At 41.1% G+C, this 27,849-nt stretch overlaps 1 long non-coding RNA gene and 3 pseudogenes across 1 annotated transcript in view; 2 read left to right on the forward strand and 2 right to left on the reverse strand.

Moving 5' to 3' along the window:
• LOC137234568 (uncharacterized) overlaps positions 1 to 27,849 on the reverse strand; it is a 158,146-nt gene that overhangs the window by 16,177 nt on the left and 114,120 nt on the right. The gene's annotated exons all lie outside the window — the stretch shown is intronic.
• On the forward strand, positions 3,019 to 4,055 carry LOC137234444 (NADH-ubiquinone oxidoreductase chain 2-like; annotated as a pseudogene).
• On the forward strand, positions 17,130 to 27,841 carry LOC137234446 (DNA-directed RNA polymerase III subunit RPC5-like; annotated as a pseudogene).
• Positions 25,210 to 26,569, reverse strand: LOC137234447 (protein claret segregational-like; annotated as a pseudogene).

Genomic DNA, 27,849 nt, shown 5'->3' on the forward strand with positions numbered 1-27,849 from the left:
TGGGACGCCCTACTTGACCAGTGTGAATAATTTTTGGCCTACCTCGACCGCGACGTGATTCGTTTCCATTTCTATGAGACTCACCAATTATTTGCATTTCATTCGAAACGATTCCATTCTCTGCAACATTGCCTACATTTGCCTCTTCTACCTCTGTTTCGTCTTCGGTGCAACTTTCAAACTCTTCATCTTCTTTCCGCTCTTCTTCAACAGGTTTACGATCGTCGATTTTTACAAAAATTGTAGCAATGTCATTTTCATCTCTGTTTTTGGTGTCATCTTCGCGCACAGCTAAGTTGTCTTCATCTTCTAAAAATTTTACGTCACGTCTTACACAAATTTGCCTCGTTTCCTTATCATACAAGCGATAAGCTTTTGCAACCTCAGAATATCCGACGAACAAATACTCTTTGAACTTTGCGCTGAATTTACCACGCTGCGTTTTATTTAACGCGAATGCGCGCGAACCAAAAACCCTGAAATGTTTTACCGACGGCTTTTTGTTGTACCAAATCTCATAAGGAGTGCAATCTCTAAGTAATTTTGTAGGTGCGCGATTACGTAAATATACAGCTGTGTGTATAGCTTCACCCCACAATTCTTGTTCTATATTTGCATGCACCAGCAAACTTCTAGCCATTTCTACAATTGTGCGGTTAACTCTCTCTGCCACTCCATTTTGCTGGGGAGTATATGACACAGTTAACTGCCTTTTAATTCCGCACTCATTTAAAAAATCGGTAAATTTATTGTTTATGTACTCCGTACCATTGTCACTTCGGAGCTTTTTAATTTTCTTCTGAGTTTGACATTCGACCATATTTTTGAATAATTGAAACTTTTCAAATACTTCGCTCTTTTCTTTAATACAATAAACAAAAATCATTCTCGAGAAATCGTCAATAAATGTGAGAAAGTATCGTGCACCACCTACTGATTTTACGTTTATGGGTCCACATACATCTGTATGCACAAGCTCTAATATTTCTTTTGACTCAATTTCAAATTTTTATGGAAAAGGCATTGCACTTAATTTTGCTTTGTTGCATGTGTCACAATTTGTTTTTGTTTTCACATCTTTTGTGTCCATACCTCGCACTAAACCTTTGTCGGCAATTTTATTTAAACTTTCGAAGTTTATATGACCATATCGATTATGCCACTTTAAATTATTTAAATAAATTTTTGAACCTTGTACTTGTGCATTGAATATAAACAAATCATTTTGTAATCTAGCTCTAAGCAATGTTAACCCTACAGAATTTTTTACTTCCACAACATAGTTTTTGAATACCACTGTATGTTTATGCTGCAGAGCTTTGTTAACAGAATAAAAGTTCATTTTCAGTGAAGGCACAAACAATACATCACGTAGCTCTATTTCGCATTCATTTGTTTTTATTTTGACCGTACCTATACCTTGTGAGTAAGTGAAATTATCTGCTGCTAACATAACTTTTTCTCGTTTTTCGATGAATGACACGAACATATTCTTGTCGCAACACATATGTGTCGTTGCACCACTCTCGACACACCAATTGTATTTACTTCGTTCATCCCCCACAGCAGCAGCATATACAGCGTAAGAAAGCTCGTTAATTTTAGAACTTTGTTTATCTTCACGATCATATTGTTGTTTGCCCTTTCTTTTGCATTGTGAAGCCGTATGGCCACGCATGCCACAACTAAAGCATTTACCCTTGAACTCATTTGACTTTACATGACTTTTTGCTTTTGTATTTATTTTATTACCATTATGCGCTGATTCTCTTACACTTGTATAAACAGCTTGCGCAGGAGCTTTTTGATCTGCTTGTTGTTCCCTTCTAGCACCCTCTTCTAACAGCTTTACTTTTAAAGTACTGAAACTCGGCAATTCATCACGAGTCTCGATAGCTACCACGAAGTTTTCGTACTCGGACGGCAAACTAGATAATAGTATTATGACTTTTAGCTCTTCGTTTAACTCGATGTTCACTTCGGCTAATTTATCTACGACTTCGACAAACGAATTTAGATAAGTTGACATGCTTTGACCAGCAGACATACTGCAACCAAGCAACTTTTTATAAAGCGAAACTTTTTGTAAAGGTCCCCTCGGCACATGAACATCTCGAAGCCTCTTCCATGCTTCCACTGAAGTTTTACAAGCCTTAATATTGCTGAGTTGCGTCGGTTTTACGCATAAAATAATATTAGCTAGCGCTTTTTGATCATCTTGATCCCACTTTTCTGCATTTTCATCACTGCGCTTACAATCTTCATTAACGATGCGCCATTGGTCCATATTAACCAATATGCTGCGCATTTGCATGCACCACACATCATAGTTATTATCGCTCAGTTTTTCGATTTGCAAACTCGAATTCATTTTTAAAATTTTATTTTGTAAAACCCGATTAATTCTTAAATTTTAAATAACTTCACACGCGATCTGGGACCATAACCTTTGTTGGTAGGAATTTGGAAGGGGATTTGTATACTTGCGTGAATGTCCGGTACAATAAAAGAAAAGCACTTCTTAGTTCAACGATTTAATGAGGACTAAAAGATAAAATTCATGTGTACATATAGTTAACTCATCAATATATGTAATATGTCTTATTCATTCTAATTATTAGAAATATGTTCTCAATAGGAAATATTGAACTTAAAACTCCAAGTTATTATTTCAACAATTTTTCATAATTTTTTCTAAACTATTAGTATAAAAAAAAAAAAAACTCATTTATTTTAAAATGAAATTTAATCTTTAATTTTAAAAAAGATAATTTTGCATTCTAAAAATACAATAGAAACCCGTCTATTTTAAATTAATGAATTGCCTGAAAAAAGGGTTATCTTGATAGGATAAATAATGTAATTCTATTACATTCATTATATTTAATGGAATTAAACCATTCCTAAAAGTATCAAAAACTTATGTGCATCTTACACTCAAATATAAAAAGATAAGCTAATAAAGCTACTGGGTTCATACCCCATTTATAAAGGTTATAAATCCTTTTCTTTTTAATTATTAATAATTCTGCAAAAATTATATTCTTTTCAATATTACTAATAAGAACAATAATCACAATTTCATCAAATTCTTGGTTAAGAGCTTGAATAGGTTTAGAGATTAATTTATTATCTTTTATCCTCCTAATAAGAGATAGTAACAATAATAATCTAATATCTACAGAAGCGTCTCTAAAATATTTTTTAATTCAAACAATTGCATCAGCAATTCTATTATTTTGTATTATTATAATATACATAAATACTTTATTGATACAAAATGATTATTTATTTAGTAAATGGATTTTAATTTCTTCTTTATTATTAAAAAGAGGTACTGCTCCTTTCCATTTTTGATTTCCAACAGTCATAGAAGGATTATCATGAAATAATAATTTAATTTTAATAACATGACAAAAAATTGCCCCTATAATATTAATTTCTTATTTAATTAATATTAATTTTATAAATGTTGTTATTATTATATCAATTATTATTGGTTCTTTAGGAGGATTAAATCAAACTTCATTACGAAAATTAATAGCTTTTTCATCTATTACTCATTTAGGATGAATACTAGCAGCAATACAAATTAATGAAATATTATGAATGACATATTTTTGATTTTATTCATTTTTATCATTTAGTATAATTTTCTTATTCAAAAATTTTGAAATTTATCATATTAATCAATTATTCAATTCATTTTTCAATTTAAAAATTTTAAAATTTATTTTATTATTAAATTTACTATCTTTAGGAGGATTACCACCATTTATTGGATTCTTACCAAAATGATTAGTAATTCAACATTTAATTATAAATAATCAATACTTATTGACAACAATTATAGTAACAATATCATTAATTACATTATTTTTTTATTTACGATTGTGTTTTTCTACATTCACATTAAACTATTATGAGAATAATTGAATATTTTCAATAAAATCAAATAATTTTTTTATTAAATGAATATTAATAATTTCTTTTATTTCAACATTTAGTTTAATTACAATTTCTATTGTCCATCCACTATTCTACTAATATTTGAAGGTTTTAAGTTAAAAAAACTAATAGCCTTCAAAGCTATAAATATTAGTAGAACCTTTTAAGCCTTAGTAATCTAATTACTCCTTTAGATTTGCAATCTAATGTCATTATTGACTATAAAACTAACTTTAATTAAAAAGAAATATTCTTATAAATAGATTTACAATCTACCGCCTAAAATTCAGCCATTTAATTACACCATTGAATATACCATAAATAAATCGCACTGAGTTGCGACAATGGTTATTTTCAACAAATCATAAAGATATCGGAACATTATATTTTATTTTTGGAGTTTGAGCAGGAATAGTTGGAACTTCATTAAGAATTATTATTCGAGCTGAATTAGGTCATCCAGGTAACTTAATTGGGAATGATCAAATTTATAATGTAATTGTTACATCTCATGCTTTTGTGATAATTTTCTTTATAGTTATACCAATCATAATTGGAGGATTTGGAAATTGACTAGTACCCCTTATACTAGGAGCTCCTGACATAGCATTCCCTCGAATAAACAATATAAGTTTTTGATTATTGCCCCCGTCCCTTACATTATTACTCATCAGCAATATAGTAGAAACTGGGGCTGGAACAGGTTGAACAATTTACCCTCCTCTTTCATCTACTATTGCACATAGAGGAGCATCTGTTGACTTAGCTATTTTTTCTTTACATTTAGCCGGAATCTCTTCTATTTTAGGAGCAGTACATTTTATTACTACTCTTATTAATATACGATCAACAGGTATTACATTTGATCAAATACCTTTATTTGTATGAGCAGTAATATTAACTGCTCTTTTACTTTTATTATCCCTACCAGTTCTAGCAGGAGCTATTACTATATTATTAACAGACCGAAATTTAAATACATCATTTTTTGACCCAGCAGGTGGTGGAGATCCTATTTTATATCAACATTTATTTTGATTTTTTGGTCATCCAGAAGTTTATATTTTAATTTTACCTGGATTTGGAATAATTTCTCATATTATTAGACAAGAATCAAGAAAAAAAGAAACTTTTGGTTCTTTAGGAATAATTTATGCTATAATAGCAATTGGATTATTAGGATTTATTGTATGAGCTCATCACATATTTACAGTAGGAATAGATGTAGACACACGAGCTTATTTCACTTCAGCAACTATGATTATTGCTGTCCCTACAGGTATCAAAATTTTTAGCTGATTAGCAACATTACATGGAACTCAATTAACATATTCTCCAACAATACTTTGATCTTTAGGATTTGTATTCTTATTTACCGTAGGAGGATTAACAGGAGTAGTACTAGCTAATTCATCAACTGACATTATTCTACATGACACTTATTACGTAGTTGCACATTTCCATTATGTTTTATCTATAGGAGCAGTTTTTGCTATTATAGCTGGACTCATCCATTGATACCCTTTATTTACAGGATTAACTTTAAATCCTATTTGATTAAAAACTCAATTTTTAATTATATTTTTAGGTGTAAATTTAACATTCTTCCCTCAACATTTCTTAGGTTTAGCAGGAATACCACGACGATATTCAGATTATCCAGATGCTTATACTACATGAAATATCACTTCCACGGTTGGTTCATCTATTTCATTAATAGGAATCTTATTATTTTTATTTATTATTTGAGAAAGTATAATTTCTAACCGAATAGTTTTATATCCTATACAATTTAGATCTTCAATTGAATGATCTCAAAATACTCCCCCATCAGAACATAGATACTCTGAATTACCTTTATTAACTAATTTCTAATATGGCAGATTAGTGCAATGGATTTAAGCTTCATATATAAAGATTTTACTTTTATTAGAAATTAAATGACAACATGAGCCACTTTTAGACTTCAAGATAGTGCATCACCTTTAATAGAACAATTGACTTTTTTTCATGATCATACATTAATAATTTTAATTATAATTACAATATTAGTCAGTTATTTAATATTTATATTATTCTTTAATAAATATACAAATCAAAATTTATTACATGGGCAAACTATTGAAATAATTTGAACGATTCTCCCAACAATTATATTATTATTTATTGCTTTCCCATCACTTCGATTATTATATTTATTAGATGAAATTAATAAACCATCAATAACATTAAAAACTATTGGTCATCAATGATATTGAAAATATGAATATTCAGATTTTTTAAATATTGAATTTGATTCTTATATAATCCCAACAAATGAAATTATTAATAATAATTTTCGATTATTAGATGTAGATAATCGAGTAGTTTTACCTATAAATTCACAAATTCGAATTTTGGTTTCAGCAGCAGATGTTATTCATTCATGAACTATTCCTGCTCTTGGTGTAAAAATTGATAGAACACCAGGACGATTAAACCAAACTAATTTTATAATTAACCGACCTGGGTTATTTTTTGGACAATGTTCTGAAATTTGTGGAACTAATCATAGTTTTATACCTATTGTAATTGAAAGAATTCCTATAAAAAATTTTATTAAATGAATTAATAATAATAATTCATCATTAGATGACTGAAAGCAAGTATTGGTTTCTTAAACCACTTAATAGTAAATTAGCAATTACTTCTAATGAATTTTATAATAAAATTATTTCATAACAAAAAAATTAGTTAAATTTATAACATTAGTATGTCAAACTAAAATTGGTGGAGGCTGAGCTCAGGGCTCCACCGGGGTCACAAGGTGGCGGATCGTGAACGGCCTCTAGTAGGTCAGCTGCGAATAACCAATAAGCAGTCCCCGACCAAGAGCGACCATAGAGGAGGGCGTGGCGCAAAAGGCCACACATGCCCAATGAATCTTGGTGGCAGGGCGAGTGGGTGCCGCCCTAAAACTTCAATAAGCATCCTCAGGATTGAGCCCAGTAAGATCCTGACGGCGACAACTGGAAAATGTTAAGGAAAAGATTGCTATGGGCTGGCGTGGACGGTATTCTACCATCTTAGTAGCCGAGGGTGACACCTCGTCGAAACGGCTGGTGGGCTAATATCGTCTTCTTCTCCGTCTCGTTAAAACCTTGGCAGGTCTCCAAGTACGTTCGAAGCCACGTCACCATTAAGTTGGTGGTGCAGGATCAGTTGAGATGACTCCTGACTTACGCCGGATTCTGGCTCTGAACACAGACTCTCATAAGGACCTGTGTCAACCCTCGCGTGGCCTCCCTGCACATGCAAAGATAACCACGGGAATCTAAAACGGCGACTGCACATCGGGCGGAGATAGCGGCTTGGAGCGGAGACCCAACCGAAAAGAAATGAACCAAACAATTGACACGCGTAAAAGTAACGAGGCTAATGATAGCGTTGTAACCGCTTTTCAAAGGAGCAGCAAGGTGCTCCGATCGCCGGTGTTAAAAGCCGCTAGCAATGCGACAATAGCACCAGCAGAGAAAAAAGTTGGCGGGTCAGCAATGGCCAGGGACACCCCACGACGAACGCAAGGGGGGACAAAAGCTAGTAGGAAAGTAGATGCCACCCCATCTACCCCTGGACAGCAAGGTGACGGCAATGACGGGCGGGAAACCTCCGTATGCGGTGCAACACCGGGGAGGACAAGTCAAGTTGACCTCCTCGAGTATGCAAGAGTTGTGCTGCGCAGCATGCAGGCTGCTGCGGCCAAACAGAAAAATGTGTCGATGGACATAAAGAACGGCATGGCACAACCTGAGGAGACACTGAGTCGTATGCGCTCTTTATTAGAGGGTAAAAGCGCAGAGTACACAGAACCGAAAGCGACTCGTGGGAACAAAAGAGCACGAACGAACTCTGGCTCGCAACCGGGGGCCTCGGAGGCCAAGAAAAAGTGCGATGAGGGTTCTGCGAAGACAATCTCGGGCGAGGCCTGGACGACCGTAAGGAACCGGAAAGCCAAACCACGCCCTGAGAAAGGACAAAGGACACCACCTGGGCAAGCCAAGAAGGCAAAAAGAAAAGGCAAGCCCAGAAACAGACGGGCCGCAACTTTCGTAGTTAGACCAACCCAGGGAAAGAACTACGCCGAAGTCGTAGGAGCCATCCGGGGCGAGCTTCGGCCTGAAGATACAGGAACCGTCATACGCTCCGTCCGAAAAGCAAATACGGGAGTGTACTTATCGAAACTGCACGTTGCGGCGATAAATCAGCGTTCATCCAAGCGATAGGAAGCGCTGTTGGAGAGGCGGGCGAAACCAAGCAGCTTACACGGCGAATGCGGATAGAGGTGCTGGGCATGGACTGTCTGGCAACCGCCGAAGAAGTTGCCCAGGCTGTTAGGAAAGCTGCTGGCGGGGAAATGACGGGGCAGGTCCGTGTGTCTATTTTCTCGGCAAACCAGCGTGAACAGAAGATGGCAGCCATTGAAGTGGACGAAGCTGTTGGCGTCCTTTTACTAGCCAAGGGCAAGATCTGTATCGGCTGGCTGCAATGCAGGCTTAGACAGAGGGTAGACGTGCAGCGATGCTTCAGGTGTCTAGGCTACGGACACCAAAAAGCAGACTGCGAAGGCCCTGATAGAAGCAGTGCTTGCTGGAAGTGCGGACAGAGTGGCCACCAGGCCTCGGCCTGCACGGGAACTCCAAAGTGCTTTTTATGCCGGTCAGAGAAGGTCGACCACCTCCCCGGGTCTGGAGCATGCAGCACCTTCAGGGAGGCACTCGCTGCCGCAAAGGCCAAACAGGGGCGCAAGTGACCAGGTTCATCCAAGGCAACCTGAACCGAAGCAGGTTAGCCGATAGTCTGCTGGACCAATTGGTTCTTGAAAGCAGAGCCAGCTATGCCATCATCAGCGAACCTTATAGAGTCAGGAGTGACTGGCACGTAGACTCAACAGGTGCTGCTGCGATGTGGATCCTAGACGCTGGCGCCCACGTACGAAGCCGTGTTGTCGGAAACGGCTACGTACGCGTAACAGTCGCGCACACCACACTAGTGAGCTGCTACCTGTCCCCAAACGATCCAATTCAAGGGTTTAAAGATAAGCTAGAACTACTCGAAGACGATTTGCGTGAGGAAACCGGTAACGTGGTCGTCGCTGGAGATTTCAATGCTAGGGCTGTTGAGTGGGGAATGCCCCAGACTAACTCCAGAGGAAGGCTAGTGCTAGAAATGGCTGCCCGGCTCGGATTGGTCATTCTGAATACCGGCACGACCCCGACATATCGGCGACCAGGCTTTGGACACTCTATCCCTGATATTACATTAGTATCGGAAAACCTGCTGTCAAAGGCGGCTGGATGGAGGGTGATGGAGGATCTCACGGGTAGTGACCATAACTACATCACCTTCCATCTTAATGACTCAGGGCAAAGTCGGACAGAGAGACCGCCCCGTATGAAAACAAAATGGGACGCCTCTAAGGTTGACGCTGCAAAGTTCTCCGCTGTTGTACAAGCGAGCGCACGACAGATAGTCGACAGTGCCGAAGCGGCGAACGCTACGGTAGAAGCCACCATGCGTTGTCTGAACAACGCATGCAAGACCTCAATGCCACGAAAAGGGCCTAGGAGAGGCAAAAAACAAGTGCACTGGTGGAGTAGCGAAATCGCCGAACTACGCAGGGTATGCCACAGAAAGCGAAGGCTGGCAACCCGTGCACGCAGCAGGCCTGACGCGCTAGAGCATGCGGAGGCATACAAAAGAGCAAAAAAGGTTTTCTGTGCCGCCATAAAGCAAAGCAAACTTGATAGCTGGAAAAAGCTTTGCAAAGAAGTTGAGTGTGATCCTTGGGGACAAGGGTATAAAATAGTAATGGGGAAATTCCGCCCACCGAACCAAACGATGGATGAGGGGAAGATGCGAAGTATAGTAGATGCTCTATTCCTCACTCGCACAAGCAGAGAGGGTGGCCACGTCACCCACGAAGGCCACGACGTGCAGCCGTTCAGTGAAGGTGAGCTAAAAGCGGCCCTACACAGAATGAAGCCCGGTAAAGCGCCAGGACCAGATGGGATACCAGCTGAAGCAATAAGACTGGCTGCTAAGAGCAGTCCTGAGTTGCTGTTGCACATGTATAACAAATGCCTGGAAGCCAGGATCTTTCCTACAAGGTGGAAGACAGCGCACCTCGTGCTAATCCCGAAAGGCAAGGGAGACCCGAACTCCCCGTCGTCTTTCCGACCATTATGCATGCTCGACACGGCCGGGAAAATGATGGAAAGCCTCCTTAAACAACGGCTGATAGCAGCCATTGACGATGGAGGTGGTCTGTCCCATCGGCAGCATGGGTTCCGGAAAGGTCACTCCACAATAGATGCCATAGCCGAGGTTATAAATGCGGTAAGGAAAGCGGAAACCGCGTGCCACCAAGTTAGGCCGGTTGTCTTACTGGTCACGCTGGACGTGAAAAATGCCTTCAATTCCGTCAGGTGGGACGATATGCTCGATGCGCTGAAACACTCTTTCAAGGTACCTCCTTATCTACTAGCCATATTAGGGGACTACCTAAAAGATCGCTGGCTCACGTACGAAACAAACCAAGGTCAGAGAAAGGTGAGGATAACAGGCGGAGCGGCCCAGGGATCGGTGTTAGGTCCCGACCTCTGGAATGCTTCGTATGACAGCCTCCTTCGTTTGCACATGCCAGATAGTGCTTTTCTTGTCGCTTTCGCAGACGACGTGGCTGCCGTAATTACAGCACGGAACTGCGAGCTGGCGCAGCTTAAATTAAACCAAGTAATGCGCAGTGTAAATAGATGGATGAGTGACCATGGAATTCAGCTCGCGACAGCGAAAACTGAGATCGTAATCCTCACGAAGAGACGAATTCCCCACCATTACAAATATGATGGTTGGAGAACAACAAGTACAAACACGCAGCTCCACGAAATACCTTGGGGTGAGGCTAGATAGCAAACTAACCTTCTCGGAACACTTTCAAGGAGCCTGTGAGAAAACTGCACGGACCATAGGATACTTAAGTCGATTAATGGCAAACACAGGCGGGCCAAGGCCATGTATAAGAAAGTTGCTTGCTTCCGCTTCGGATTCTATACTCTTGTACGGTGCAGAGATTTGGGCGGATGCAATGAAATTCCGAAAGTATCGAGCAGCTATTACTTCTATCCAACGCAGAGGGGCGCTACGAATTGCCTCAGCTTACCGCACGGTATCCGCAGACGCAGTTCTTGTTATTGCGGGAACCATACCGATACATCTTCTCGCTGAGGAGAGGAAATCAATTTACCACCTCCGAGGAGAAGTACGTAGAGATGTTGCTGCCGCGCAGGCGCGAAAAGATTCTATCCGACGCTGGCAACAGCAATGGAGCTGCAGCACTGCAGGCAAGTGGACCAGGGAACTGATTCCCGAGCTGGAGCCATGGTTAGAACGGCCACATGGAGAGGTCGACTTCTACATGACACAGTTTTTAAGTGGCCACGGCTACTTCCGGGAATACCTCCACAGGATGGGCATGGTTGAAAATCCGAATTGCTTATACTGTGGGCTCATAGACGACGTACGCCACACCTTTTTCGAATGCGATCACTTCGCACAGCAACGAAGAAGAGTGGAAGTAACACTAGGTGGCCTATCCCCGGGCAGTGTCATCAATAAAATGACCTGTGGAAATGACAGATGGGACATGGTCAGCAGATATGCAAGGACTATTCTCCTCGCTAAACGGCAAGATGGTTGCTTAGCCCAATAACGTGAGAGTAGCCAAAGAGCTGACGTAGCGCGCTTCCGTGCCCGAAGTTATGCTAAACGCGGTCCCAGGTGCGGAAAATGCGCGGGCCGTGGGAGGTTAGGTTTTAGTGGGTAGACCATAAAGAAAAAGAAAGGGAGTCCTACACTCGGAGAGGCTCGCTGCTACAGAGAGTAGCACCGAGGCTTAACAACCCGGTTAGTGCATAAAGCATTTCCTCCTTCCACGTAACAAAAAAAAAAAAAAAAAAAAAAAAATGTCAAACTAAAATTATTAACTATTTTAATTAACATTTTTTAATTCCACAAATAGCCCCTATTAGATGATTAATATTATTTTTTATATTTTCAATAACATTTATTATATTTAGAATTATTAATTATTATTCATTAATTAATCAAACATCTAAGTCTAATTATTTTAAAAATAAAATAATTAATTCATTCAACTGAAAATGATAACTAATTTATTTTCTGTATTTGATCCTTCATCAAGAATTTTAAACTTATCATTAAATTGAATAAGTTCATTTATTGGATTATTAATTATTCCATCAACTTATTGATTTATTCCTTCTCGATGGAATATTACATGAAATTTAATCTTAATATCTTTACATAAAGAATTCAAAACTTTATTAGGACCAAAAAGTTACTCAGGATCTACTTTTATCTTTATTTCATTATTTTCAATAATTTTATTAAATAATTTTATAGGATTATTCCCATATATTTTTACAAGAACTAGACACCTAATTTTTACATTAACAATAGCATTACCTTTATGAATCTGTTTTATAATCTATGGCTGAATCAATAATACTCAACATATGTTCGCTCATCTAGTCCCTCAAGGAACACCTAAAATTCTAATACCATTTATAGTTTGTATTGAAACTATTAGTAATATTATTCGACCAGGAACTTTAGCAGCACGATTAACTGCTATATAATTGCTGGTCATTTACTATTAACTTTATTAGGTAATACAGGATCTTCTATTAATAACATAATCATAATATTATTATTAATTAGTCAAATTGCATTATTAATTCTTGAATCAGCAGTTGCAATTATTCAATCTTATGTATTTGCAGTATTAAGAACTTTATATTCTAGAGAAATCAATTAATTTATTTTATAAAATGAAAACACATGCAAATCATCCTTTTCCCTTAGTAGATTTTAGCCCTTGACCTTTAACAGGAGCTATTGGAGCAATAATTTCAATATCAGGATTAGTAAAATGATTTCATCAATATGATATTTCACTATTTTTATTAGGTAATATTATTACAATTTTAACTATTTATCAATGATGACGAGATATTTCACGAGAAGGAACATTCCAAGGACTACATACATTACCTGTAACACTAGGGTTACGATGAGGAATAATTTATTTATTTTATCAGAAATTTTATTTTTTTTATCATTTTTTTGAGCTTTTTTTCATAGTAGATTAGCCCCATCAATTGAATTAGGTGTTTTATGACCACCTATAGGAATTAAACCTTTTAACCCCTTCCAAATTCCTTTATTAAATACTATTATTTTATTAACATCAGGAGTGACAATTACATGAGCTCACCATAGATTAATGGAAAATAATTATTCACAAACAACACAAGGATTATTTTTTACAATTTTATTAGGAATTTATTTTAGAATTCTTCAAGCTTATGAATATATTGAAGCCCCATTTACAATTGCAGACTCTATTTATGGGTCTACATTTTTTATAGCTACAGGATTCCATGGAATTCATGTATTAATCGGAACAACTTTTTTATTAATTTGTTTAATGCGTCACTTAAATTATTATTTTTCAAAAACCCATCATTTCGGATTTGAAGCAGCTGCTTGATATTGACATTTTGTAGATATTGTATGATTATTATTATATATCTCAATTTATTGATGAGGAAATTAATAATTTACTAATATCTATAAAAAAATATATAACCAATTAATTAATAAATCTATATAATATAATTGTATATTTGACTTCCAATCATAAAGACTACTAATAACAGTAGTATAGATAATTTATTTAATCTTAACAATAATAATATTAATTATAATTATTATAACAATTATCATAATTATTGGGTGGAGGCTGAGCTCAGGGCTCCACCGGGGTCACAAGGTGGCGGATCGTGAACGGCCTCTAGTAGGTTAGCTGCGAATAACCAATAAGCAGTCCCCGACCAAGAGCGACCATAGAGGAGGGCGTGGCGCAAAAGGCCACACATGCCCAATGAATCTTGGTGGCAGGGCGAGTGGGTGCCGCCCTAAAACTTCAATAAGCATCCTCAGGATTGAGCCCAGTAAGATCCTGACGGCGACAACTGGAAAATGTTAAGGAAAAGATTGCTATGGGCTGGCGTGGACGGTATTCTACCATCTTAGTAGCCGAGGGTGACACCTCGTCGAAACGGCTGGTGGGCTAATATCGTCTTCGTCTCCGTCTCGTTAAAACCTTGGCAGGTCTCCAAGTACGTTCGAAGCCACGTCACCATTAAGTTGGTGGTGCAGGATCAGTTGAGATGACTCCTGACTTACGCCGGATTCTGGCTCTGAACACAGACTCTCATAAGGACCTGTGTCAACCCTCGCGTGGCCTCCCTGCACATGCAAAGATAACCACGGGAATCTAAAACGGCGACTGCACATCGGGCGGAGATAGCGGCTTGGAGCGGAGACCCAACCGAAAAGAAATGAACCAAACAATTGACATGCGTAAAAGTAACGAGGCTAATGATAGCGGTGTAACCGCTTTTCAAAGGAGCAGCAAGGTGCTCCGATCGCCGGTGTTAAAAGCCGCTAGCAATGCGACAATAGCACCAGCAGAGAAACAAGTTGGCGGGTCAGCAATGGCCAGGGACACCCCACGACGAACGCAAGGGGGGACAAAAGCTAGTAGGAAAGTAGATGCCACCCCATCTACCCCTGGACAGCAAGGTGACGGCAATGACGGGCGGGAAACCTCCGTATGCGGTGCAACACCGGGGAGGACAAGTCAAGTTGACCTCCTCGAGTATGCAAGAGTTGTGCTGCGCAGCATGCAGGCTGCTGCGGCCAAACAGAAAAATGTGTCGATGGACATAAAGAACGGCATGGCACAACTTGAAGAGACACTGAGTCGTATGCGCTCTTTATTAGAGGGTAAAAGCGCAGAGTACACAGAACCGAAAGCGACTCGTGGGAACAAAAGAGCACGAACGAACTCTGGCTCGCAACCGGGGGCCTCGGAGGCCAAGAAAAAGTGCGATGAGGGTTCTGCGAAGACAATCTCGGGCGAGGCCTGGACGACCGTAAGGAACCGGAAAGCCAAACCACGCCCTGAGAAAGGACAAAGGACACCACCTGGGCAAGCCAAGAAGGCAAAAAGAAAAGGCAAGCCCAGAAACAGACGGGCCGCAACTTTCGTAGTTAGACCAGCCCAGGGAAAGAACTACGCCGAAGTCGTAGGAGCCATCCGGGGCGAGCTTCGGCCTGAAGATACAGGAACCGTCATACGCTCCGTCCGAAAAACCAAATCCGGGAGTGTATTATCGAAACTGCACGTTGCGGCGATAAATCAGCGTTCATCCAAGCGATAGGAAGCGCTGTTGGAGAAGCGGGCGAAACCAAGCAGCTTACACGGCGAATGCGGATAGAGGTGCTGGGCATGGACTGTCTGGCAACCGCCGAAGAAGTTGCCCAGGCTGTTAGGAAAGCTGCTGGCGGGGAAAGGACGGGGCAGGTCCGTGTGTCTATTTTCTCGGCAAACCAGCGTGAACAGAAGATGGCAGCCATTGAAGTGGACGAAGCTGTTGGCGTCCTTTTACTAGCCAAGGGCAAGATCTGTATCGGCTGGCTGCAATGCAGGCTTAGACAGAGGGTAGACGTGCAGCGATGCTTCAGGTGTCTAGGCTACGAACACCAAAAAGCAGACTGCGAAGGCCCTGATAGAAGCAGTGCTTGCTGGAAGTGCGGACAGAGTGGCCACCAGGCCTCGGCCTGCACGGGAACTCCAAAGTGCTTTTTATGCCAGTCAGAGAAGGTCGACCACCTTCCCGGGTCTGGAGCATGCAGCACCTTCAGGGAGGCACTCGCTGCCGCAAAGGCCAAACAGGCGCGCAAGTGACCAGGTTCATCCAAGGCAACCTGAACCGAAGCAGGTTAGCCGATAGTCTGCTGGACCAATTGGTTCTTGAAAGCAGAGCCAGCTATGCCATCATCAGCGAACCTTATAGAGTCAGGAGTGAATGGCACGTAGACTCAACAGGTGCTGCTGCGATCTGGATCCTAGACGCTGGCGCCCACGTACGAAGCCGTGTTGTCGGAAACGGCTACGTACGCGTAACAGTGGAGCACACCACCCTAGTGAGTTGCTACCTGTCCCCAAACGAGCCAATTCAAGGGTTTAAAGATAAGCAAGAACTACTCGAAGACGATTTGCGTGAGGAAACCGGTAACGTGGTCGTCGCTGGAGATTTCAATGCTAGGGCTGTTGAGTGGGGAATGCCCCAGACTAACTCCAGAGGAAGGCTAGTGCTAGAAATGGCTGCCCGGCTCGGATTGGTCATTCTGAATACCGGCACGACCCCGACATATCGGCGACCAGGCTTTGGACACTCTATCCCTGATATTACATTAGTATCGGAAAACCTGCTGTCAAAGGCGGCTGGATGGAGGGTGATGGAAGATCTCACGGGTAGTGACCAACAACTACATCACCTTCCATCTTAATGACTCAGGGCAAAGTCGGACAGAGAGACCGCCCCGTATGAAAACAAAATGGGACGCCTCTAAGGTTGACGCTGCAAAGTTCTCCGCTGTTGTACAAGCGAGCGCACGACAGATAGTCGACAGTGCCGAAGCGGCGAACGCTACGGTAGAAGCCACCACGCGTTGTCTGAACAACGCATGCAAGACCTCAATGCCACGAAAAGGGCCTAGGAGAGGCAAAAAACAAGTGCACTGGTGGAGTAGCGAAATCGCCGAACTACGCAGGGTATGCCACAGAAAGCGAAGGCTGGCAACCCGTGCACGCAGCAGGCCTGACGCGCTAGAGCATGCGGAGGCATACAAAAGAGCAAAAAAGGTTCTCTGTGCCGCCATAAAGCAAAGCAAACTTGATAGCTGGAAAAAGCTTTGCAAAGAAGTTGATTGTGATCCTTGGGGACAAGGGTATAAAATAGTAATGGGGAAATTCCGCCCACCGAACCAAACGATGGATGAGGGGAAGATGCGAAGTATAGTAGATGCTCTGTTCCTCACTCGCACAAGCAGAGAGGGTGGCCACGTCACCCACGAAGGCCACGACGTGCAGCCGTTCAGTGAAGGTGAGCTAAAAGCGGCCCTACACAGAATGAAGCCCAGGACAAGATGGGATACCAGCTGAAGCAATAAGACTGGCTGCTAAGAGCAGTCCTGAGTTGCCGTTGCACATGTATAACAAATGCCTGGAAGCCAGGATCTTTCCTACAAGGTGGAAGACAGCGCACCTCGTGCTAATCCCGAAAGGCAAGGGAGACCCGAACTCCCCGTCGTCTTTCCGACCATTATGCATGCTCGACACGGCCGGGAAAATGATGGAAAGCCTCCTTAAACAACGGCTGATAGCAGCCATTGACGATGGAGGTGGTCTGTCCCATCGGCAGCATGGGTTCCGGAAAGGTCACTCCACAATAGATGCCATAGCCGAGGTTATAAATGCGGTAAGGAAAGCCGAAACCGCGTGCCACCAAGTTAGGCCGGTTGTCTTACTGGTCACGCTGGACGTGAAAAATGCCTTCAATTCCGTCAGGTGGGACGATATGCTCGATGCGCTGAAACACTCTTTCAAGGTACCTCCTTATCTACTAGCCATATTAGGGGACTACCTAAAAGATCGCTGGCTCACGTACGAAACAAACCAAGGTCAGAGAAAGGTGAGGATAACAGGCGGAGCGGCCCAGGGATCGGTGTTAGGTCCCGACCTCTGGAATGCTTCGTATGACAGCCTCCTTCGTTTGCACATGCCAGATAATGCTTTTCTTGTCGCTTTCGCAGACGACGTGGCTGCCGTAATTACAGCACGGAACTGCGAGCTGGCGCAGCTTAAATTAAACCAAGTAATGCGTAGTGTAAATAGATGGATGAGTGACCATGGACTTCAGCTCGCGACAGCGAAAGCTGTGATCGTAATCCTCACGAAGAGACGAATTCCCACCATTACGAATATGATGGTTGGAGAACAACAAGTACAAACACGCAGCTCCACGAAATACCTTGGGGTGAGGCTAGATAGCAAACTAACCTTCTCGGAACACTTTCAAGGAGCCTGTGAGAAAACTGCACGGACCATAGGATACTTAAGTCGATTAATGGCAAACACAGGCGGGCCAAGGCCATGTATAAGAAAGTTGCTTGCTTCCGCTTCGGATTCTATACTCTTGTACGGTGCAGAGATTTGGGCGGATGCAATGAAATTCCGAAAGTATCGAGCAGCTATTACTTCTATCCAACGCAGAGGGGCGCTACGAATTGCCTCAGCTTACCGCACGGTATCCGCAGACGCAGTTCTTGTTATTGCGGGAACCATACCGATACATCTTCTCGCTGAGGAGAGGAAATCAATTTACCACCTCCGAGGAGAAGTACGTAGAGATGTTGCTGCCGCGCAGGCGCGAAAAGATTCTATCCGACGCTGGCAACAGCAATGGAGCTGCAGCACTGCAGGCAAGTGGACCAGGGAACTGATTCCCGAGCTGGAGCCATGGTTAGAACGGCCACATGGAGAGGTCGACTTCTATCTGACACAGTTTTTAAGTGGCCACGGCTACTTCCGGGAATACCTCCACAGGATGGGCAAGGTTGAAAATCCGAATTGCTTATACTGTGGGCTCATAGACCACGTACGCCACACCTTTTTCGAATGCGATTACTTCGCACAGCAACGAAGAAGAGTGGAAGTAACACTAGGCGGCCTATCCCCGGGCAGTGTCATCCATAAAATGACCTGCGGAAATGACAGATGGGACATGGTCAACAGATATGCAAGGACTATTCTCCTCGCTAAACGGCAAGATGGTTGCTTAGCCCAATAACGTGAGAGTAGCCAAAGAGCTCACGTAGCGCGCTTCCGTGCCCGAAGCTATGCTAAACGCGGTCCCAGGTGCGGAAAATGCGCGGGCCGTGGGAGGTTAGGTTTTAGTGGGTAGACCATAAAGAAAAAGAAAGGGAGTCCTACACTCGGAGAGGCTCGCTGCTACAGAGAGTACCACCGAGGCTTAACAACCCGGTTAGTGCATACAGCATTTCCTCCTTCCACGTAACAAAAAAAAAAAAAAAAAAAAAATCATAATTATTGCATCTATTTTATCTAAGAAAACTTTAAGAGATCGAGAAAAATGCTCACCATTCGAATGCGGATTTGATCCTAAATCATCATCACGATTACCCTTCTCTTTACGATTCTTTTTAATTACCATTATTTTTTTAATCTTCGATGTAGAAATCGTATTAATTCTACCTATAATCATAATTATTAAATTATCTAATATTTTTATATGAACTACTACTTCAATTACATTCATTTTTATTTTAATTATTGGACTTTATCATGAATGAAATCAAGGAATACTAAACTGATCAAAATAATTAAATAAGGGTTGTAGTTAAAAATAACATTTGATTTGCATTCAAAAAGTATTGGTTCTTCAATCTACCTTGAATAATGAAGCAATTTTATTGCATTTAGTTTCGAACTAATCTTAGGTAAATATTTATACCCTTATTCATAATATTAATTGAAGCCAAAAAGAGGCTAGGTGGGGGGGTATATGTACCATGGGTACATGAACACTTCAGCACCAACCATACTTTCCATCTTTTCATTTAAATTTTTTTCTTTTTATGCTTTTGATTTTTCTTATTACAAATTTCATGACTCTGTAACACTCTGTATTATCTAACACTAGTCTAAACTCAACTTCCGTCCGTCTGTCAATGCTTGCATATGATTTTTGATAACAAAATACATATATCGATAATCAAGACGTCAATGATAACCATATGGATCTTGAGCGATTTCCGGAGCTCAGCTCTTTCTTTTTCCTGAGGAACTACCGTGCGGTAAACATCTGGTGCAGAAATTTAAGTCCGGGTCGAGTGTTCAATTTTAATTTAAGCCTAGTAAGGCGTCTAAATTCGCGAGTGTTTTCGTAGGACGTTACCCACGGTAGATCGAACATTCCAACACAAAATAATCAATTCCTGTACAAGATCCGGCCCAGAAATTAGACAAATACCTACTGCGCATACACTGGAGAAGATTAGCGAGCGGAACGCTGGAAGACGGGTGTAGGAGCCCCCATCGAGTTGCATGCGGCTAACCCCTCAAAACCCGATCCAATTAGGCGCTTGAAAATACATGAAGTTGTATATTCGCAAATTATGCAACCAAATCACACATAAAATAATAAATTAAATTTAGTTCCCATAATTCAATTTTCTAGCGATGCGTGGTCGCTAGAAAAGAAGATAGGGCAGTACATAGATTTAAAAGTGCATATGCATCTAGAAAGATGGTTAGCATGCTGATCTAAAATGATCGTAACCTAATTTAATTTAGTAATACCTACCTTTGAACTTAAAGTCTGAGTTCCCTTGTGTAAAGCTATCTGAAAAGACCTATTATTTTGTAACTATGGTGCTGCATGTTAATTTCACAGGTGGATAGGTATAACCATATATTTATCAAAAAAAAAAAAGGAAAAAACGAATTTAAAATTTTACTTAAGCTGAAATGAATTTGAAATCAAATATACGGTTAATACATTAGTTTACTACTTACCCTTAAGATATACTGTTCGGCCTGGGTGCCTCTGAAACCGGCAGTGGGTAGGCGCACACGGGTCGATCTCGGAATGGATGAGTCACTCGGAATAAATAAAGAAGAACGCAAAAGAGGAATTCCTCGTTATAAAATAATGTTTAATTCCAAAGTGAAAAGAAAAATATACAATGGGTATAATGTTACCTTAACGTACAAAATGCTGGCGGTGATGATCCTGGGCGATGTGAACTGCTTGGCGGTTAATCGAGAAAGAGACCGGTTATCCCGTTGAGGACAACCGCTAAGCCGCGAAAAAGTCTTCTGGTATTAAGGAGGGGAAAAAAGGCCACACACACAACAACCCCCACATATACGTGCATGGGTGCTGACAACCCGCACACACACGTGCATGCGTATGAAACGCATGCATGTGCATGCATGCACACAAATGCGGCGTGAGTGTGGGTGGCTGGAAATATTATTAAAACGTTAGGGAGGGGCGCCGTCAATCAGATAAAAGTTAGGCACTGGGCCTAAACATGCCGCCCCCCTTGCGGTACGCAACATCACAGTCCGCCAAGGATCACCGACCGTGAAGAAGAGAAAAAAAATAAAAAACTTATAATTAATTATATCTAACTTAACATAATGCCGGCCAGTCCGCCGGCTTGGCGGCACGCAAAATGGTTTGCGCAGTGTGGGAGCTTGGTTGCTGCTGCCTCGGTCATTCACCAATTTTCCCGTTATGGTGTAAGGCGTGAGCCAGGTTTGCCTAGAGCTAGGGATTGCGAAAAGAAGTAAGAAGATATACGTGTTCATATTTCTTGCCGTTTATTACAAATTCATTGGAAATTCTATGCTCGTGAATTTTCTATGAAGAAAATTCAATAAAAAATAACTTATTGTAATGATACAAGCTTTTAAAACGCACACCTCCATTGTGAATTCATACAAGTGGCGAATTTTCGATAAAACGTTCATAATAGTGAACAGCGAGTGAGTATTAATATGTTTTCTGTATACAAATTTAAAGGAAAAGCTGATTTGAAACAAATGTGCAATTCATGGCACTTCAATTTAATAACGGCGAACACAAGAAAAAGAAACCTTTCTTCCATTCTCAGGCCCTTCGCGACAGCCGTTCTCCCTGTCAGCTATGATTTGACATGTAGAAAGATTTTTCACTTGTACGAACTCACAATGCACACCTCTTGCGACTGTGTACAACAGAAATTCAATAAAATAAAAAGGATAAAAAGTGTAAAAATTCATGTATTTCGGTCGTTACCGAACATTTTGCTGTTAGGCCTTCGCTGTGCCCGAGAGTACCCAACCGAAGATGGTACTCTGAGCTAACAAAGGGCCAAACGTGGTGGGCAGAATCCCTGGGAGTATTATCTCGGCATATACATCTGTGCCTAGGACGAGGCGGATCGGGGCGAATGAGTAGAACTGTGGATCCGCCAGACGGAGATGTGCGTACGGGGATGCGATGGCGCTGTCGACGCTGGTCGTGGGGGCCATTCGCCGAAAATTGGACACGACCGCCGCATGGGTTGCAATTCGTTGATTTTGGCCGTGTCTTCCTCGTATGCGCAGTAGGCATCCTGCTTGCCCGCCAATGTTGCTGGCAGGCAGTTGGAGCTCCTGGGCGAGCTCATATGCTATCACGGTGGTGGGGGAGCATCCGTCAATTAAGGCCCGGACGAGGTGTAGCCGCCCCCCAGCTTCTATCTTCACGACCGCGGTGGGAGTGATCGCTACCGTTGGTATCATGGTGGCGGTGGCCGCTGGATGCTGGGCTACGAGCCCTGACCGGAAGGTGGACACGGTGGTGAGCTGCAGCGTGCTGCCTCCGTCGCTGCGATCTTGTGGCTGATGTCGTTGGTGCAGGCGAAGAGGCCGTGTCTTCGCTCTGCGGTCGCGCGAATGTCGTCTCCGTTGGGGGTTCCTGGGTTGCCGGCGAAGAGACCGGGTCTCCGCTCGGCCGTTATATGTATGGCGCTGGGCTGTCGCTGTCCCTTGTTGGAGCCGCTTCCTCTCGTGCTGCAGAAGTGGTCGAAATGATTTGGCTGTAGGCGTTATGGTCGGGCGAAGAGACCGCGTCTCCGCTCCGATTCGGCTGGCATCTCGGTTTCGGGGTGGACGAAGAGGTCCAGTCTCCGTTCCAGCGTCCGACGCATATAACGAGATTGAGTCGTCTATCCGCTCTCGGGGTGAATCTAGCTCCTCTTCCACTTGGGAGCTCCATGGCTTGGAGCGGGCTTCTCGTAATGGCTGCTCCTCTTCGTCGATTGAGGCGATGTGCAGCATCGTGTGGTGCTTCTCGCCGCACCGTTTGCATCGCCCTTGGCTTGGGCACGCGTTCGCGCGGTGATCAGGCGCCAGACAATTTCCGCAGTAGCTTTCGCGAATGGTTACGTAGAGGCGCTCTTCTGGCCTTTTCGCCCGAAAGGTTGGGCACAAGCGGATAGGGTGTCGCTCAAGACACACTCGGCATTCCGACGAATAACGCGCTGCGTTCGTGGCAGCATTACGTTTCAAAGCGGCAAAACGACCCATTTTCCTGAAAGAAGTGCAATATGTTTGACTGGGTCGAGTCATTCTCGAGATGCAGGGGCGAGTGGTCCCTAGTTGTATTATTGGGGATTTGGGAAATTTTATTAGCGTATAAGGGGAAACATCTGTCGCTGCATAAAAAAATATTCATATGTGGCGTGCATTATATGCATGGCCTCTTTCCCCGTACGTTATGTGCCTGGGTCTTTAGTGCCTTATTTTGTTTATTTTGTGTCACCCGGTAGCGTGTTAGTTGGCCACGGGCACACTAGTGCTGCAGAAAATGAGCATTTACGATTTTCGTTTCGCACATTCTGGTACCGAACCGGGTAGAAAGTGTATAGCGTGGGTTCTTTTGAGTCGCTGTTATTTGTGTTGTTGGTGCTAAAACCCAACAACTTCCCTGCCCGCCACAAAAAAAACATTTGGACAGCAAATTGTATGCTATGTAAAGAAAAAATAAAAAAAAAAATTTTCGTTTTGGACGAAGAGAAGAATTTGTAGAATGAATCATTTTTTTTTTTTTTTTGTATTGCCCTTCACTTATTTCTTCAACTTTTCCCCAAGTACGCTTGTAGTCCTGTTTTATTGATGGCCTTTAGCAAAAGGCACGGTTCCAGAAGGGTAGTTGGCTCCGATACCGATTTTCCAGAAACGGGTTTTTGGGTACCCGTTTGTATTTTTTTTTATGCATCCCTAATACAATGTACATTTAAAACTCGGCATATATATGTAAATACGTTGGTACAAGTATATGGGCAGTCAGTGCACGGACTTTACCGCATTGGTAGATTGACCTACCTTTTTGACCCATTTTCATTTTCTACTACTTTTACGACTTCTGCTACCAAAACTTAGATTCTACCAATATTTCAGTATTTTCGCACTGAAAACGTATACTGCATTGCAGTATTGAATTGCCGAGCCCACCCAACTAATATTAGGAGGCGATAATGACCAAATCAGTCAATTTTGACAAATTTGTGAATAACTTAAACAGGAAATGAATTTTTTTTGATTAGAGAAATATAGTAACTGAGCACGTGAGTATTTACTGCCCTATTTTTTTTTTATTTTTTTCTTTTTTTTTTTTTTGTGAAGAGTTTGAACTACAATAAAGGGTTTTAAGTAAACGAAAACTGCCGAATCGGTTATTTTGCGGCAGTATTTTTGGTACATTGGAAAATTGTTGTGGTTGTCAGACGTTTTGGTGTGTTTTGTTTGTGTATTTCAGGAAATAATGAGTATCCTAAGACCTAAGCTGTGTGTGTACAAATTTACATTGATTTTGTCTTGTGTACATGTTTTGACAAGTGTTATTTCCCTGACATTTGCTTTATTTGTTTTACAATAAATGATGAATAATTCAAGATGATTCAATAACAAGTATTGTTTTTCACGCAAATAAACTACCAATTCCTACTGCTATTTTCATTTCTCGTTTACCAACATTCCTTTTATAAAAAGTCCGCGCCCTGGTATATGTATACCAGACAAGAGAATATGAACATTCCTGCGTACAAATGTACATTTCTCTGAATTGAAGCAAACGGTAAACGGATCGTTCGATTCATGGCGCCGTTTGTTTCATTCTTTTCGTTTTACGCGTGGTGGAGTACGCTTGCTGCGAAAATTGAATTCGTCGTACTCGTGGGCTTTACAAACGGCAAGAAGGAAAAAATTCCTTTTTTTTTTTTTAATACAATAAAATTTTTGTGCGCTACGCTATACACAATTTGAATCGGTCAACAAAATCTGTTTTGTGGCACTGCTGTTGGTATTGTTGGATCGGGTGTGACGATGATGTGATAGTGGAAGAGATTCCCGTTTACTTATCCAAAAAATCTACAGGAAAACCTGAATTTCTTTCAATACCCAACCAAAACTCAGATAAGCAACTTTGATAATGCGGCGGTGGTAAATTGCTGTGCGAAACCTGTAAATCAGGAGGTAAATTTGATTTTGCATTAAATACCGAGTCACCATTCCATGATCGCTTCAAAGGTGAAGCATTAGCGTTGGCTCCCGATGGTAAAGGTCAATTGAAAGGTGGGCGTCCAAAGTATAAACGTGGCATAAGGGATAAACAACGAACGAAACAACATACAAATTTTACAAAAATAAATGCAATTTAATAAATATATTAATATCTAGAGTGAGTTATTACTAGATGTATTCAAGTAGCGATTGCGTTTCGCCTTAGCCATTTTACATGAATTAACCAATGCCGCAAAACTTAATGATATCACAGACTCTACGACGCTATCCAAAATGGAGATACATTTATAAACATCAACGTTTTTGAATTGCCTCCCAATGAAGGCATTAACAAATGCATTAATTTGGAATTGCGATATGGTATATGATCCTGCTTTTGCAATAATGCTAATATAACATTTGTGAGTTCGGATAGGGAACGATTTATATTTTTAGTTTCGTTCATACGTGTACTAGTTTTGGGTGACTCAGAGCCAGCTAAATCTACAAGATTTATCGTTCCGACTGACGTCTCATTTTTCTCTGCATGAAACCCAATAAGTTCAATTTTTGTAACAGCATGAGAACGTGATGAACGTTCATTGCCTGCTGTTGAAGCCGTGGCACGATTCATTTTTGCCACATGCATCAAATCGCGTAAACGTGAAGCAGAGGTTACAGTCTCCTGAGTTATATTTGACACATATATCGTTCTTATTATGTTTAGCCATGCGTATTTCCATATCTTTCTGTTCGTTGCTCAGCACATCATATAAGACTTCGTTATAGGTTTCCAAAAATGTTACACGTATTTCATATTCCCAACCAAGACGTTTATAATTTTTAATGGAATCGAAGAGTAAATCGACTGTGCGTGGAATAGCGCCAGCATTTGTCTGCACACCGTCCATTGTATATGTTTTTCTGCTGCCGGTTTGTCCATAAGCAAATATACAAATATTTTAACCATCCAAGGCAGATTGTATTACAGGTGATACCATCTCGAAAATATCCTCCTGTTTTGAATTAGGATGGAAGACTTGATCAAAGGAGAAAGTTTGCGCTCCACCTTTATTCTTGTCGTAGTTTTGTATTTCAACTGTGGATTCATCAATATAATTCCAGCCACAGAGTACTTTATCTTCTTCAAAATCTAATGGCTGCCTTACATGACAGAATACGCGTATGTTGCCAAGCAAATCCATTATAGTGTTATGTAATTCTTTGCGCTCCAAGTTTGCGTGAAACAGTTGCTCCTTGCAGGCAGTCAAATCTTCATGTAACAATTCATTTTCGGTGGTTAAACGTGAGGATCGTTCGCGTAGCTGTAGTACTTTATGGGTAAGTGTATCGTGGGCTTATTTTAGAATCTTATGTTCATGCATTATAAACTCAAATTCCTCCTTAGTCTTTACAAGTGAGCCCGTAACGGAATCAAATTTCAAATTTAAGGATTTGAGTTGCTGATTTAAACAATCACGCTCAGTGTAAAGATTTTTTTAGTTCTTCTTTGGTTTTATATAACTGCGTTTTATATAAAGCGTTTAGTAGCAGCCGTTCCCTGGACAATGTTGACAAATAGGTTGTTGGAATTCTTTCTGAAAAGAGTTGCACCTCACGCCTTTGGCAAACATATTGCTGTTACGGCCATCGTTCTTACACTTCGATAAAGAAGATAAGCGTATAAACGCCGAACAAAAGCATTAAATGATGAAGATGATGAGGAAGAATTGCAGCAGGTAACAGTGAAGTTCGCAAAATCCAGCGTTGGAAATAAAAAGACAAAAACCAAAGAAAAGCTAGGCTATGCAAATTATGTTAAAAGAAGCAATGAAGAATCGTGGTGCGAAACGTGTTGGCATCCACGAATATCTCTTACCGCAGAACTTGAAAGGCAAAGGTTATTTGCAACAAACCAATAAATAAACTTAGCGTTGGGTCTAGACTCACATAAATATGTAAAAAAAAACTTTTACCGGACGACGGAGAAGATTTAGGAATAGACGCGGTACTTCCTCCTAAGGTTATCAGCAAATCAAGTTTGAAGTCACTGCCCCTTGCAGACCAACTGAAAGTCATTTTAAAAGACGTACGAATGATAGGTTTTGAAGATATAAATGCCATACTACAGGAATGCAGTGATAGTGAAATTCCAAGCGAGAAAGTTTTACGTGTTTTACCCCAAGTGGGGGTATTGATTCATGGCAATTGGGTACCGCGATCCGATATAGTTTATCCTGCAGATACAATATCAAATTCAACTGGTGTATCATCCGATCTTATGATACGTGCCCGAAATTATGTGCTTTACAGATTTTCTCGTGTTAAGTACGTATACCGGCGTCAAGTCATCTCTGCCACGCGGCTACCGCCTGACGAGGCTGCTGAAGTTCTTCATTCTGTTGCGCGTTTAAATTCAGAAAAAAAAATGGGAGCTATTACTAGCTCCTAACAAAGAATTTGAACAAAGATATCCAGAACTTGTGCAACGCCAAAAAATGGTATGGCGTGCTACTCAACAAACTTATACTGAAATGGATTGCGAAAAGTCTCCAAAGCGTTCCCGAAAACGTCCTATTCGTGAATCCAAGTCCCAGTCTAGCCAATCATCTCAGGGGTAAGTATCATAAAAACCCTATTGTTGCTTTATTTCCTTTTTAAAATGCTGTCAATATACATATAAATCATATTAGCAACGATATACGCATACCTGTCTACATTAGTCAAAAATTCCAGCAAAACAATGAACCTGTTGTTACGTATGGATCATGGTATGGATATAATTTAAACAGTTTATTACCTTAATAATCTTT

This window comes from Eurosta solidaginis, chromosome X, assembly GCF_040869045.1.
Source record: "Eurosta solidaginis isolate ZX-2024a chromosome X, ASM4086904v1, whole genome shotgun sequence".
NCBI lineage: Eukaryota > Metazoa > Arthropoda > Insecta > Diptera > Tephritidae > Eurosta > Eurosta solidaginis.